Here is a 12855-nt window from a genome sequence, read left to right as displayed (position 1 = left end):
GAGCCATTTTTTAATGAGGAGAGTTACTTCCAGGAGAATGATTTAGTGCATGCAGTTGACACCAGTGGTCGAGCGAATGAAGTGAAAGACGGTTGTCCGATTGAAAAAGAGAAACTTGTGCCTAGAGAACCAGAAGAGGTGTTATCTGATGGAGTTTTAGGGAGACGTACTAAGGGTCCAGTGTACACTTGGAAGTGTAGTAGTATTTGTAGTGTGCGACAGGAATCAATTGATTTGTTTTGTAATTTCTTACGTACATATAGTAAAAAAAGTATAAAGCAGAAAGTGAAGTTGTTGCAAGACTTAGATCCTTGCAGAGTGAGAGGAATCACAGGTTTGCAAGGCCATTCACTGGCTTGTCTTTCTAGAAAAGTCTGTCAGAGTGTTTTTCATTTTAGGATGTTAGCAGTGCATCATACCAAAATGAGGAAATTAGTGAGAATGTTGTATTATGCAAAAAGTCCAGCACTTAAGCTTAAACAATTAAACAATGCTCTTTTGCATGGAACAGAATTAGATGTGAAGAAGATTTGTGAAGAAATTGAGATTTGTTATTTTCGTGAGCAAGAGGACAGTGTAGAAATTGGGACAGCAATTCAAGGTAATGTGGAAGACAATGTACAGATTTTAAATACGGAAAAGTTTGAGCAGGAAATTACCAGGTTTAAAGTGAAATCAAGTGAAAGGCCGAATTTTACATGTGTGTGTTGTCAACGGACTCATTATAAGATTCAGACTAGGTTAGTTGATTTATATGCGAAAAGTGAAAAGATGAATAATTATGAGTGGAAGGATTTTGCAACATATCTGTGGGTGGAGAATTGTTTTGATTTGAGTTCCGATCAGCGTATTTGTAAATATTGTTATGATAAATTAAATCAAAACAGAATGCCTGCTAGAGCTGTTCATAATAATCTGGAGTTGGTAGACATTCCCCGTGAATTGATGGATTTAAACACATATGAGTCTATTTTGATTCAATGTGTCCATCCTTTTCAGGCAATTGTTCGCATGGAGCCTAAGATAGGAAAATTGCCTCCTACAGATTTGCAAAGAGGATTAAAGGGAAGCGTTGTTTATTTGCCCCTAGATTTGAAAAAAAATATTGATACAATTGGTATAGAAAAAGTAGAAGAGGAACCTTTAGTTATTCGAGTTAATGGGGTTCCAACAAAGAGTAAAAAAATCTGGCAAGATTTTGTGGATGTTAGGAAAGTCAAAAAGGCAACATTGTATTTAGTCAAAAACAATGAGTATTATAAAGATGTATGTGTTGCAGCAGAGGAAAAAGCTGCAGATGAAGACAGTGATTGTTCAGGCGGCCAAATTGAAAAAGTTAATGTGTCTAGAAGTGAAGAGATATATGAACATTATACTGTTCATCCTTTGCATTCCAAGGAAGTAAGGGGGAATGCAATTGAATTGTTTCAAATGAAAGCAGCAAAAGGAAGTCCCATTAGTGTATGGGAAGAAAGTTTGGAAGCTTGTTGTTTTCCACAGCTATTTCCAACAGGTCGAGGTGGACGATATGACGATCGACCACTTCAAATTCCAGCATCTGAATATCGAACTGTAAGATTATATGCTGAAGATCCAAGATTTAAACAATGCATATCCTATTTGTTTCATCTACTGTATGAAAGTGACTTGTCTGCTCTTTCTTATGCAGTAAATCATATACTGAAAAGTGGAGCACATCTGCAAAATGTTTCGGCGAGGGACTTTATGGAGAAAGTGAATCTGCAAGATAATATTTTGGAATCTCATCTAATCAATCTCATGGCATGTCAGCGTGGTACAAATGAGTATTGGTACCGTCGCCATGGGGAATTGAAATGTATGCTGAGAAACTTAGGAACCCCTACATGGTTCCTCACTCTTAGCTGTGCCGAGTATGCATGGGAGGACTTACTTCAATTTCTACGAGAGGCCAATGCTAATATACAAAATATAGAATTCAAAACACCTGGAGAACTGTGTTCTTTGGATCCAGTGAATGTATGCAGATATTTCAATCATAGATTTGAAGCTATGATGTCTTTTATTACCAACAAAAAAAATCCTCCCCTTGGAGAAGTTTTGGATTTCTTTTGGAGAAAGGAGTATCAAGCGAGAGGTGCTCCTCATAGACATATGTTGTTGTGGATTAAAGATGCACCCAAATTTGGAACAGATTCGGATGAGACAGTGATGAGATTCATTGAAGAGTATTCAACATGTGCTGTTCCTAAAACTACGTAAGAAAACAGTTAAAGGCAACAAGTTTTACGTTTTCAATCCCATCGTTGTGGAAAGTAGTGTCGTCGAAAATTCAGAAACAAGGACAAGTTCTAGACAAAATGTCGTTTCGGCTTTCCACGACCAGTGATTTCTAAAGGAAGAGTAAATAATTTGATGTCTTCTCTGCGACATAGTGTGACGAGGAAATCACCAAAAAATACATACAATTTAAAAAGAGACGAAGAGTCCAAGTACGTCAACGACTACAACCCAGTGATTTTGTCCATGTGGAATGCTAACATGGATATTCAGTTCGTTGCTGACAACTCTATTGCTGTGGCTCGATATGTGACGTCTTACATCACAAAAAAAGAAAAGACAGAACTAAAGGAAATGTGGGAGGACATTTCACATGAAAAGAGTCTAAGCAAGAAATTATACAGTTACAGTCTGAAGATGTTGTCGCATCGAGAAATTGGAGCGTATGAATGTTCTGATCAATTGTCGTCAGCAAGTCTCTATGCCAAATCTAGAAGCATCATTTGGATAAGTCTAGGTCTTGCTGCAACAATAAATCGAGTTTTGAAATCTGTACAACAGATAGAGTATTTGGCGGAGAAAGAACCAGAAAGTACAGATATTTTGAAGACAAACATGTTGGATACATACTATCCAAATAGAAGTCATCACCTTGAGAACGCTTGTCTCTATGAAGTTCTGCAGAGATATATTTATAAGAGGAACATCAGAGAAGATATCAATAATGGAATATATGGAGTCATTGGATGTGAAGGATGTCTAGTGAAACAGAAAAAAGGTCATTTGATTATTCATCGCAAATTGAGTTGTGACAATCCAGACAAAAGAGAATTTTATTATTTGGCTCTTTTGCAACTGTTTAAACCATGGCGTGAAGAAGAGGAACTTCTTGGAGATTTTCTCTGTTATGAAGACTCCTTTAATGCAACGAAGGATACCATAGAATGTCCTGTTTTTCCAAATTATCTGCAAATGTTGAATGAAGAAATAGAGCAAGAAGCCACAATTGCTGCAGAGATTGCGAGAGACAGTTCTCAAGGCAGTCAGAGTTCTGCTTCATTGAGTCAGGATCCACTAGGAGGACCAATTATCCAAAATGAAGCTGCTACTGCCATGGATGAGGTGGAAAGAGCTATGGAACAAGCTCAAGATGATGAAGTTAACTTAGAAGATTTGGTGAAACAACTAAACCTTGAGCAGAAACAGATATATGACGAAGTAACAGAACAGATTGAACATGGATTCAGTCATGAGAAAAAAGAGTGCTCATGTACATCATTTAAGCCTGTCCAACTGTACGTGAGTGGAGAAGCGGGAACTGGAAAAAGTTTTCTGATTAAAGCCATTGCAACTTATCTGCAGAAAAGGACTGAATCACCGCTGTCTTGTGTTGTTACCGCTCCAACTGGGCTGGCAGCACATAACATTAAAGGGATTACTTTACATCGTTTACTGATGCTGCCAGTGGAGCATGATAACAAATTGGAGTATCACAAGCTATCTGGAGATGCGTGTTCTGAAGTTTCAAGAGTCCTGAAGAAAATGAAACTTCTTATCATTGATGAAGTAAGCATGGTGTCAAATATAATGCTTGCTTTTGTGCATTTGAGGATGCAAGAAATTCTTAGACCAGACTATGATGTCTTATTTGGAGGAAAACATATTATTGTTTTTGGAGATCTTCGGCAGTTGACTCCAGTAAAAGGACAACCTGTGTTCAAAATACTCACTCATGAAGATACCAGGAAGTGCTTAGGGAGCATCGGAAACGTTAATATATGGTTAAACTTTAAATATGCAGAACTGCTTCAAAATATGCGGCAGGCAAAGGATGAAGATTATAAAAATATTCTACAAGATGTAAGGATCGGAAAAGTAAGTCAGCATGGTAAAGAAGCTTTACATGGACGATTAATTTCAAATTTGTACCCAAATGAAAACATTCTTCCAGAGGACATTTTTAAGAAAATTAACGAGAAGAAATCTGGCGTATGTTTGATGCCAACTCTGAAAGAATGTTCCATGTTCAACAACAAAATGTTACAGTTAGAAAATGAAGAGATAGTGAAACTGGAAGCTACAGATAAAATAGAGCATATGGGAGCAACAATTATTTTGTCTGAAAATTTGAAATCAAAATTGGATTCATTAGAGAAGACTATATCTAAAACTGCTGGTTTTGAAAAGACTCTGAATGTGTGTTTGAATTGTCGTGTCATTTTGAGAAGGAATTTAAATGTTGAAAGAGGTCTGGTAAATGGAGCAATGGGTCATGTTGCTGGTTTTGTGAATTACAAAAATAGAGATGGAATTGAAATTTTAAAAATTAAATTTGATGACATTGATGAAATAGAACAAATTTGTTGTTGTTCAGCTAGATTTTTGCTCGTGAAAGACTTATATGTTCGCCGAAAACAGTTTCCTATTTGTTTGGCATATGCGGTGACAATTCATAAGTCTCAAGGTTTAAGTGTAGATAGCGCTTTGGTGAACATTGGAAGTTCTGTGTTTAAAGAGGGTATGGCATATGTGGCATTATCACGAGTCAGAACTTTATCAGGATTGTACTTGATTGAGTGTGATGAAACAAAGATTTGTGCAGATCTAGATTGTGTAAAAGAATACAATAGGTTAAGAAGAGAGTATGCTCCACATTTGCCTCAATATCCTCTGATTGAAAAACGTGTGGTAGGCCGAAAAAGAAGAAATGAGAGTAATTGCAGTGAGGTATCAGCAAAAATGCATAAAGTAGATAAAAGTGTAATTGTAAAGAGAACAAAAAGGATTCTGTTGAAGATGTTGTTGGATTTCAGTTTGAAAACAGTTCTGGTGTCAAATGCTATGCTAATGTAGTAGTTAATGTTGTTTTTTTTCTTCAAAATTTACAAAGACAGATTGTTGAAAATCGGGAACAAACATTCTGCTGTTTATTGAATTCTGTGTTAGACAAATGTAGTAGTGATAGAGCTAAAATAGAAAGTGTTTCAGAAATTAGAAATCTTCTAGATATATGTTCAGGTCAAAATCAATTTTCACAAAATATTCAGCAGGATTGTCAGGAATTTTTAATGTATATGTTTGATGTATTGCAAGATGAAGGAGTAGATATAAAAAATCTATTTGGCCTTTCTTATCAATGGCAACATGACTGTGATAACTGTGCTTCATCAAGTACTACTATAATAGAGTCTGAAAGATTTATATATTTATCTTTACCAGACTGCAAATCAGTGTCTTTCAATAATCTAGTTAAAGCTGCGGATCACAATATGGTGTGTACCCAATGTAAGTCTGCAATGCTGTCCACATTATTTCTACAAAATTATGGTCACTATGTCATTTTAATGTTCCAACGAGGTAGACCTGATGGAACTAAATTGACAAGTTCTATTAAAAATTTCGTGGCTTCTCAGTTATCGATATCAGGAAGAACCTTCGCAACTGTAGCTATTTATTTTCATGACGGTCCTTCTACAACATCAGGGCATTACACATGCTATTTAAAAACTTCTAAAGGTTGGACCCAATGTAACGACAATCATTTGACTTTCAAACAACGTTTGCCTTTTGGCTTTATAAATTCATACCTAGTGTTTTTACAGCCAAAATTTAGGTAAAGGTAGTTAGCCTATGAAGACGGGAGGAGTACTGATATATACTCATACATCTGACACTATTTGGCCAAATGGAGAGGTGCAGGAATGAGTAAAGAGTCATGACTGAAAAAAAGGAGTATATTAACATTTTGAAAATATTTCAGATGTTCTTGGAGCTTTTCTTGTAGAAAGTGGATGAAATGGATTTCTAAGTGAACAGCAAAATACTATGCAACGAGAAAAGGACCTCCATGATTTACTATTTGGCCTCAAGGAAAAGTAAGTCAATCAAAGATTAGCGTACATTTGTCATTTGTCAGTATATAAGGTTTTTTTTAAAACACAATCTTTTAGATTGTGTTTTTTTTTTCCCGCTGTCATATGATGAGTAATTTGAACTCACTGCTTTAAGTGAAATTCAATATATTCTGAGAACAGCAAAAATAAACTATGTAACATGTTGTAGAAGTTATTCTATTCTTTGGATTGTGTAAATTAAATTGTATTCCCATTCTCTGACATCCATTCTCCCTCGCTTATCTTTGTTTGCTCCTTACTTTTGACCTCTTCTCTCTATTTTTCGTTCACTACTTCTCTGTGCTCAGTGCCTCACTCTACTTGTGTTATTTTCACTTGTGTTCATCTACCTTCTATCACTTGTTTTACAACAACTTCACTGCTCCTCTTTCGTCGTTCTTCATCCCATTTCTTTTACTGTGGTTCCGTTACTATCCATCATTTCCTTTCTTTCAATGTCCTTCTCTTTACTTTCATCACCAAATTATTTTCTCTCAGTAGCACTGTTTTAGTCGTGTTTTCCTCTCTTTCCTTTTTTTTGCTCACTTACTTTTTTTCTTTTCTCACTCATTGTACTCCACCTCACTCCGTTTTTCTCTTAGTGTGTCTACCTTATAACTTCCTCAGTCTATTTCCTTCAATTGTTGTATATTATTCTGTCTCCCTTCATCCTTTTACTCTATGACTGTTCTTCACTTACTCTCATTTATCTTCTATTCCTCATTCTTCTAAATGCATCCTTAATTAGACTGTTTTCTGTCTCAGTCATTATCTTTTTACTTACTTCTGTTTCCTGATTTAGTTTTGCTGACTCACATTGTTTTAGTATCTTTCTTACCTTCAGGTCATTTCTCTCTTCTTCTTTCTCTTTTTCTTAGTGAATGTATATGCTTTACTCTTTGTAATTTGCTCTCCTTCTATTTCTTTTTCCCTCTTTTTGTCCTTTAACCTTACTTTATTTCCCTTTCTGTGTTCTTCACTCTAACTTTATTTCTAAACTAGCAGCCCGTCCTGACCTTGTCCGGGAGCAATCAGGTTTCCCCGACTCCCGCCCGCCCCGACATTGTGCAGCAGCCTGGCCGCCCGCCCGCCGCGACATTGTCAAGCAGCCCGGGCCCCCGCCCGCCCCGTCCCCCACCTGCCCCGACCCCCACTTGTCCGAAGCCTTACCTCAGCCGCCGCTCCTCCCACGTGCTCCTCATTTCACCGCACATTGTGCAGAAGCCCGGCCCCCCGCCCGCCCCGACATTGTCAAGCAGCCCGGGCCCCCGCCCGCCCCATCCCCCGCCTGCCCCGACCCCCACCTGCCCCGACCTCCGTCTGCCCGGAGCCTTACCTCAGCCGCCGCTCCTCCCCCGCACTCATCATTTCACCACTCCGCCGCTCCTCGCCGCTTACCGCTCCTCCCGCCTGTCTGCCGGTCCTCACCGCTCCTCCCCTGCGCCATGTCCGCCACTCCTCCTCGCGTTCCTGGACGCCGCTCCTCCCCGCGCTCCTGACTTCAGCACGCAGGTCGCTGGCGGCGCTACTTCGAAGGGACTACTGTTTTTTTATGTTAATTTTTTAAATAACGCATATTTTTATACTTTATATAGCCTATGTCCATCTGCACACCCTGACGATTACAATGATGTATCAGGTGTGTGGATTGGCGCTGTGGTTCCCGAGTTTACCCGCCTCAAAGGTGCAAATTTCTTCCTTTATAATAGTAGTATAGATAGAGTGTTATGATGTTTTTAGCTCTTCATTTGTATCTTTTAATTTAAAATACATATTTTACTAATTATAACTTATTTTTTCTTCTCTCTTTCACAGATACCAACTGTAGTAAAAAAATTATAGTTACATTTATTATATGGTAAGTATGACTACAAAAACAAAAATGTAGTTTGTTATCACCCTTTGCTTTAACTGCTTCACTGCGGCGGCTATTCCGCCGCAGTGCTGACGAATTTTCCCGGCCGCGCGGCGGCCGCATGCTCGTGACGGAGCCGCTCCGTCACGAGCGTCGGTTGAGCTGTGCTCGTGACGGAGCGGTTCCGTCACGGCCCGCCCCGCTCAATAGAACGCACAGCGCAGGCGCGGAATTCGTGCCGCGCATGAGCGTTCTATCGAGCTGGGCGGGCCATGACGGAACCGCTCCGTCACCAGCACAGCTCAACCGACGCTGGTGACGGAGCGGTTCCGTCACCAGCACCGAAGGGGTTAAGGTCACTAACATTTTCTCAATCTACCTCACTCCTGTGTTTTTACTCTGCTTCTCTCACTTATACTTATTCTCCAAGTTTACTCCCCTTTCCCATTTACCCTCTCATATTCAACTTCTTTTGATCCCTATTCTTTAATTCACTTACCCTCTGTTCCTTTGCTTCTTTACTCATTCACTTTTTCTTCCACTGCTTTATTTCCTTAACCCTCAGTTTCCTTCCTTTGCTTTTTCCCTCATTCCTTTTCAATTACTTACTTACTCCACTCCTTCCACTCCTTTTGTCAGTCCCTCTGTTCTCACAGTTCCTCACTCCTTTTCACTCAGTCCATCTTTCTAACACAAACTGTCACTGTCTCTTCACTCTTTTACTAGTTGTTCTTTATGCTTTCTCTCTGTAGTTCAAGCACACTATCTTATTTTCATTTTTTTGCTGCTTCAATTATTCTTTTTCTATCACTTCTTCTTTTCTTCTTTCGGTTTTTTCTCTCTGTCATGCCACATGTTTTAATCCTATTTACTTTCACTCACCGTTTTTTTAACGCCTTCTCTCAGGGTTGTTGTTTTAGTCCGGTTCTATCCCTACCTCTTACTCCACATCCTTTACTCTCTTTCTTTTTAATTTGAAGATTCATTCACATTCTCCAAGTAACTCTTTTTATTATTCTTCTACACTCTTTTTTCTTTCACTTCCTTTTCTATTTTTTTCCCAATTTTTCCCTCTTATAACTTTTCTTTGTATAATTATCTATTATACAGTATCTCTGTGTTACTCCCTCTAGCTGTCTTTCTTTTAACATTATTCTCTCTGTCTCCTTCCCTTATATTCACTCTTTATTTTTTTTTTCTATTTTTTTGGTTCGCTTCCGGTTCGCGTACCGGGGCGCGAACCAGGAAGCGAATCCAAAAAAAAGAAATTGCAAGAGTGCTAAACATTTTAGCAATTTTTTATAAATGGGAGGTAGTTCTGAAAAGAACTTTTTTTTATTGTTTTTGTTGTTTTATATTTTTTTTATTATTTTTCTGAACTTTTTTATTTATTTTTTTGGAACAATTTCAATTTTTTTTGTTTTTTTTGAGGGATAACAACAAAAAACAGGCATTAGAAACGGCACAACAGGAGCAAAAAAAAAATCACTTTTTGGGGCGTTTTGAGCACTTGGGATTTTCAAATGCTCTGTTCATTAAAATCACACTCATCTCCCCGTGGCAAAGGGCAAAGTAGTCCTCCACAATAAATACACACTAGCTTGATGTGATGAAAATTGCTCTGGATATTGGGGACCGTCTCCCTCGCCTCTGGTCCCGAAAAACTTTCCTGTGTTGAGGTGGTGGCCACAGTAGTTCGTGGGTTTTCACGGAGTTCACGCACCTCAGCCACGCTGTCATTTATTGGATGCCACCTTTCCATGTGGCGATGCATAGTTTAGTTCCCATAGCTATATTTTTTATCTGTGCCTCGGGACAGAACTTTTTTGCAGATCAGGCATGTCACATGACGGGCATTGACTTTTTTTTGCCCTTCAGGGAATGTAAAAAATTGCCAAATTAAATTGGCCTTGTGGTGGGATTTCCGGGGCTGTTCAGGCAAGAATACTCTCTCATGAACGTCCTCTTCCTCTTCTTCCTCCTCTTCCTCAGGGTTGGGAAGGAACTGGGTAGGTGGTCCTTCCTTCCTTGGAGGTGGTGGTGGTGGGGGTGCACCAGCTGCAGCTACTATTGAAGCCATCTCCTAATATTGAAAATAGGTCTTCCTCTGACAAAGTTGAAAGTCAGAGTGAGAAAAAAGGTGGGGGCTTTCATCATTTTGGAGAAAAAAAATGTTCTAAACCAATGAAAAGTGTTATTTTTAGGTCACATGACCTAGCCTTACATCATTAGGAAACCAAAAGTGAAATGAACCAATAAAAAGTTTTATTAACAAGTCACATGACTTGTTACGCTTACGTTACGCGCTCCGCGCCGTGCCCCGGATCGCTTCAGGGGTGCTGCGCTTCGCGCCTCGGTTCGCGCTCCAGAGCACTTCCGGGTGCGCTAACGCGGCGCGTCGTAAGACGCATTATGCGACAACGCGATATGTCGCGTTTACGCGACGCGTCACGATGTTGTTTTCTAACGCGGCAGTTGCGCTAACGGAACGTTTACTGGTTCGCGGACCAGGTCGCGCCACCAAATTGAGCTAACGGGAAGCTACCCGGTGCGCGGACAGGTAGCAAAACAAAAAAAAAGAAAGAAATTAAATATATACATAAAAAAATTATATTAAAAACATATAAAATATATTTTTCGATTAAAAGAATACATTTTAAAGCTTTTGATATTTGCATTTAAAAAACGATTGAAATTCACTGAAAAAACCATAGGTTATAGACCATATATAGTTAGGAATTAGCATTTACAAAACCTTGAAAATTCACTGAAAAAACCATAGGTTATAGACCATATATAGTTAGGAATTAGCATTTATAAAACCTTATTTTACTCACACAAAACCATTGAAATTCGCATATATAGTTAGTTGCACTAACTATATATTTCGCGCACCCGCAATCCACTGCTGATGATGTCACATATTACATCATTCATGACATGGTCAGTGACATCACTGATGACATCACTGATGACATCTCAAATGACATCACTGATGACATCATCCAGTGACTGTGTGTTTCTGTAAAGTTTAAATATGTTTTACATATTGAAGAATGAGTAGATGTATAAGTGTCTGGATGAAGGATTTAGTAAGTGCGTGACTGACTGTATGAGTGAGTGAGTGATTAAATGTGTCTTACTGAATGCATGGGTTAGTGACTAAACTGTCTGAATGTGTGCATCAGTATGTCTGCTGTTGTGTAAGATGCTGTATGTGTTGATCAGTAGCTATATGAGTGGCTATATGGGTCATTGATTGGTTGCGCAAGTATTTGTATATGAGACTGTGTCTGTGTGTGGGTGACTGGGAGGTGTGGAAACAGCTGTATGGGCGGTTTACTGTGTGCATTGGTGTGTTGGTGACTGAATGTATATCTCAGTGCTATATGTCCAAGTAAGTACATATGTAAAACACAGTGCATGTGAGAGTTGGTATATATACATGCCTATACATGAGAGCCAGTGATTATGCAAGTGGCTGTATGGATCAATGTGTACTTGTATCAGTGATTGTTTAAGAGAGTAAGTATGTGTTAGTATATGTTTGAATAAGTAAGGTGTTGTGTGTATAACTGTATAGATGAGGAAATGGGAGTGTGATTGATTCTTTGCATGACTGACTAGGTGTGTGAGAAACTCCATGGATGAGTGAAAGTGTGTGAGTGTCTCTATAGGTGTATAAGTGCATATGATAGTATTGTATTGATGAGTGACTGTATGTATGAGTGATTGTATGGGTGAATGAGTGGATGTGTGTGTAGACCTAGGTTATATTAAGGTTATATTAGTGTGAGGAGGTGCATCGTATTATCACATCAATGATATCATCAGTGATATGATCAGTGATGTCAAATGAGATGTTATCAGTGATGTCATCAGTGATGTAATTTGAGATGTCATCAGTGATGTCATCAGTGATGTCACTGACCATGTCATGAATGATGTAATATGTGACATCATCAGCAGTGGATTGTGGGTGCGCGAAATATATAGTTAGTGCAACTAACTATATATGCGAATTTCAATGGTTTTGTGTGAGTAAAATAAGGTTTTATAAATGCTAATTCCTAACTATATATGGTCTATAACCTATGGTTTTTTCAGTGAATATATATATATACATATATATATATATATATATATATATATATATATATATATATATATATATATATATATATATATATATGTATATACATATTGTCGCTCCTTCTGCACCTACTCATGCACTCTCACAGGGGTGCTGCATGCGAGAGATGCTCCCGCTAACATCACGCTTCCCGTCTTCTTCTCCTTCAAAACGACACAGCACTCACGGGGGAGAGTCATAGGCTTTATTTTGACTCTTCAAACGCACCAGACGCGTTTCGGCATACGCCTTCCTCGGTGGTACGAAGGGGCGCTTGAACCAGCCATTTTTTAAAATATATTTTTTTCTTTTCTTGGTTTTGTGCGCTTACGGGATTTCGCACCGAACGTCGTATGTACGTTCATGGTACACGCACTGTAAATCTATCGTAAAAAATAAATAGCCTCTATTACTAATTTTTTTGAATGCCCGGGGACCCCATCCCCTGGGGCTTAAGGAATATGTTTGCGGGGGGCTCTTTGCCCCCCTGCGGTCCCAGGGTCGGCCACCCCCGGGCATTCATTTTAAAAAAAAACCTGTGTGGGGGTCTTAACCCCCCCCACACACCCCGGGGACCGCCACCTCTCCGGGGCACTACTATGTAAAATAGGGGGGTCCGTGACGGACCCCCAGCCCCGGGGACCACCACCCCCCGGGGCTTTTTAATGTGGAGCCTTTTAATGTGGAGCCTTGTGTGGCCCTGGGGACCGCCATCT

General features: G+C 39.2%; 1 protein-coding gene across 1 annotated transcript in view; it reads right to left on the bottom strand.

Moving 5' to 3' along the window:
• The window catches only part of LOC144767616 (putative methyltransferase DDB_G0268948), a 544273-nt gene that overhangs the window by 132232 nt on the left and 399186 nt on the right, over positions 1 to 12855 (bottom strand). The window lies entirely within an intron of this gene.

This window comes from Lissotriton helveticus, chromosome 7, assembly GCF_964261635.1.
Source record: "Lissotriton helveticus chromosome 7, aLisHel1.1, whole genome shotgun sequence".
Taxonomy (NCBI): domain Eukaryota; kingdom Metazoa; phylum Chordata; class Amphibia; order Caudata; family Salamandridae; genus Lissotriton; species Lissotriton helveticus.
Note: the sequence above shows the minus strand (reverse complement) of the source record. Positions and strands in the feature narration are given on the sequence as shown.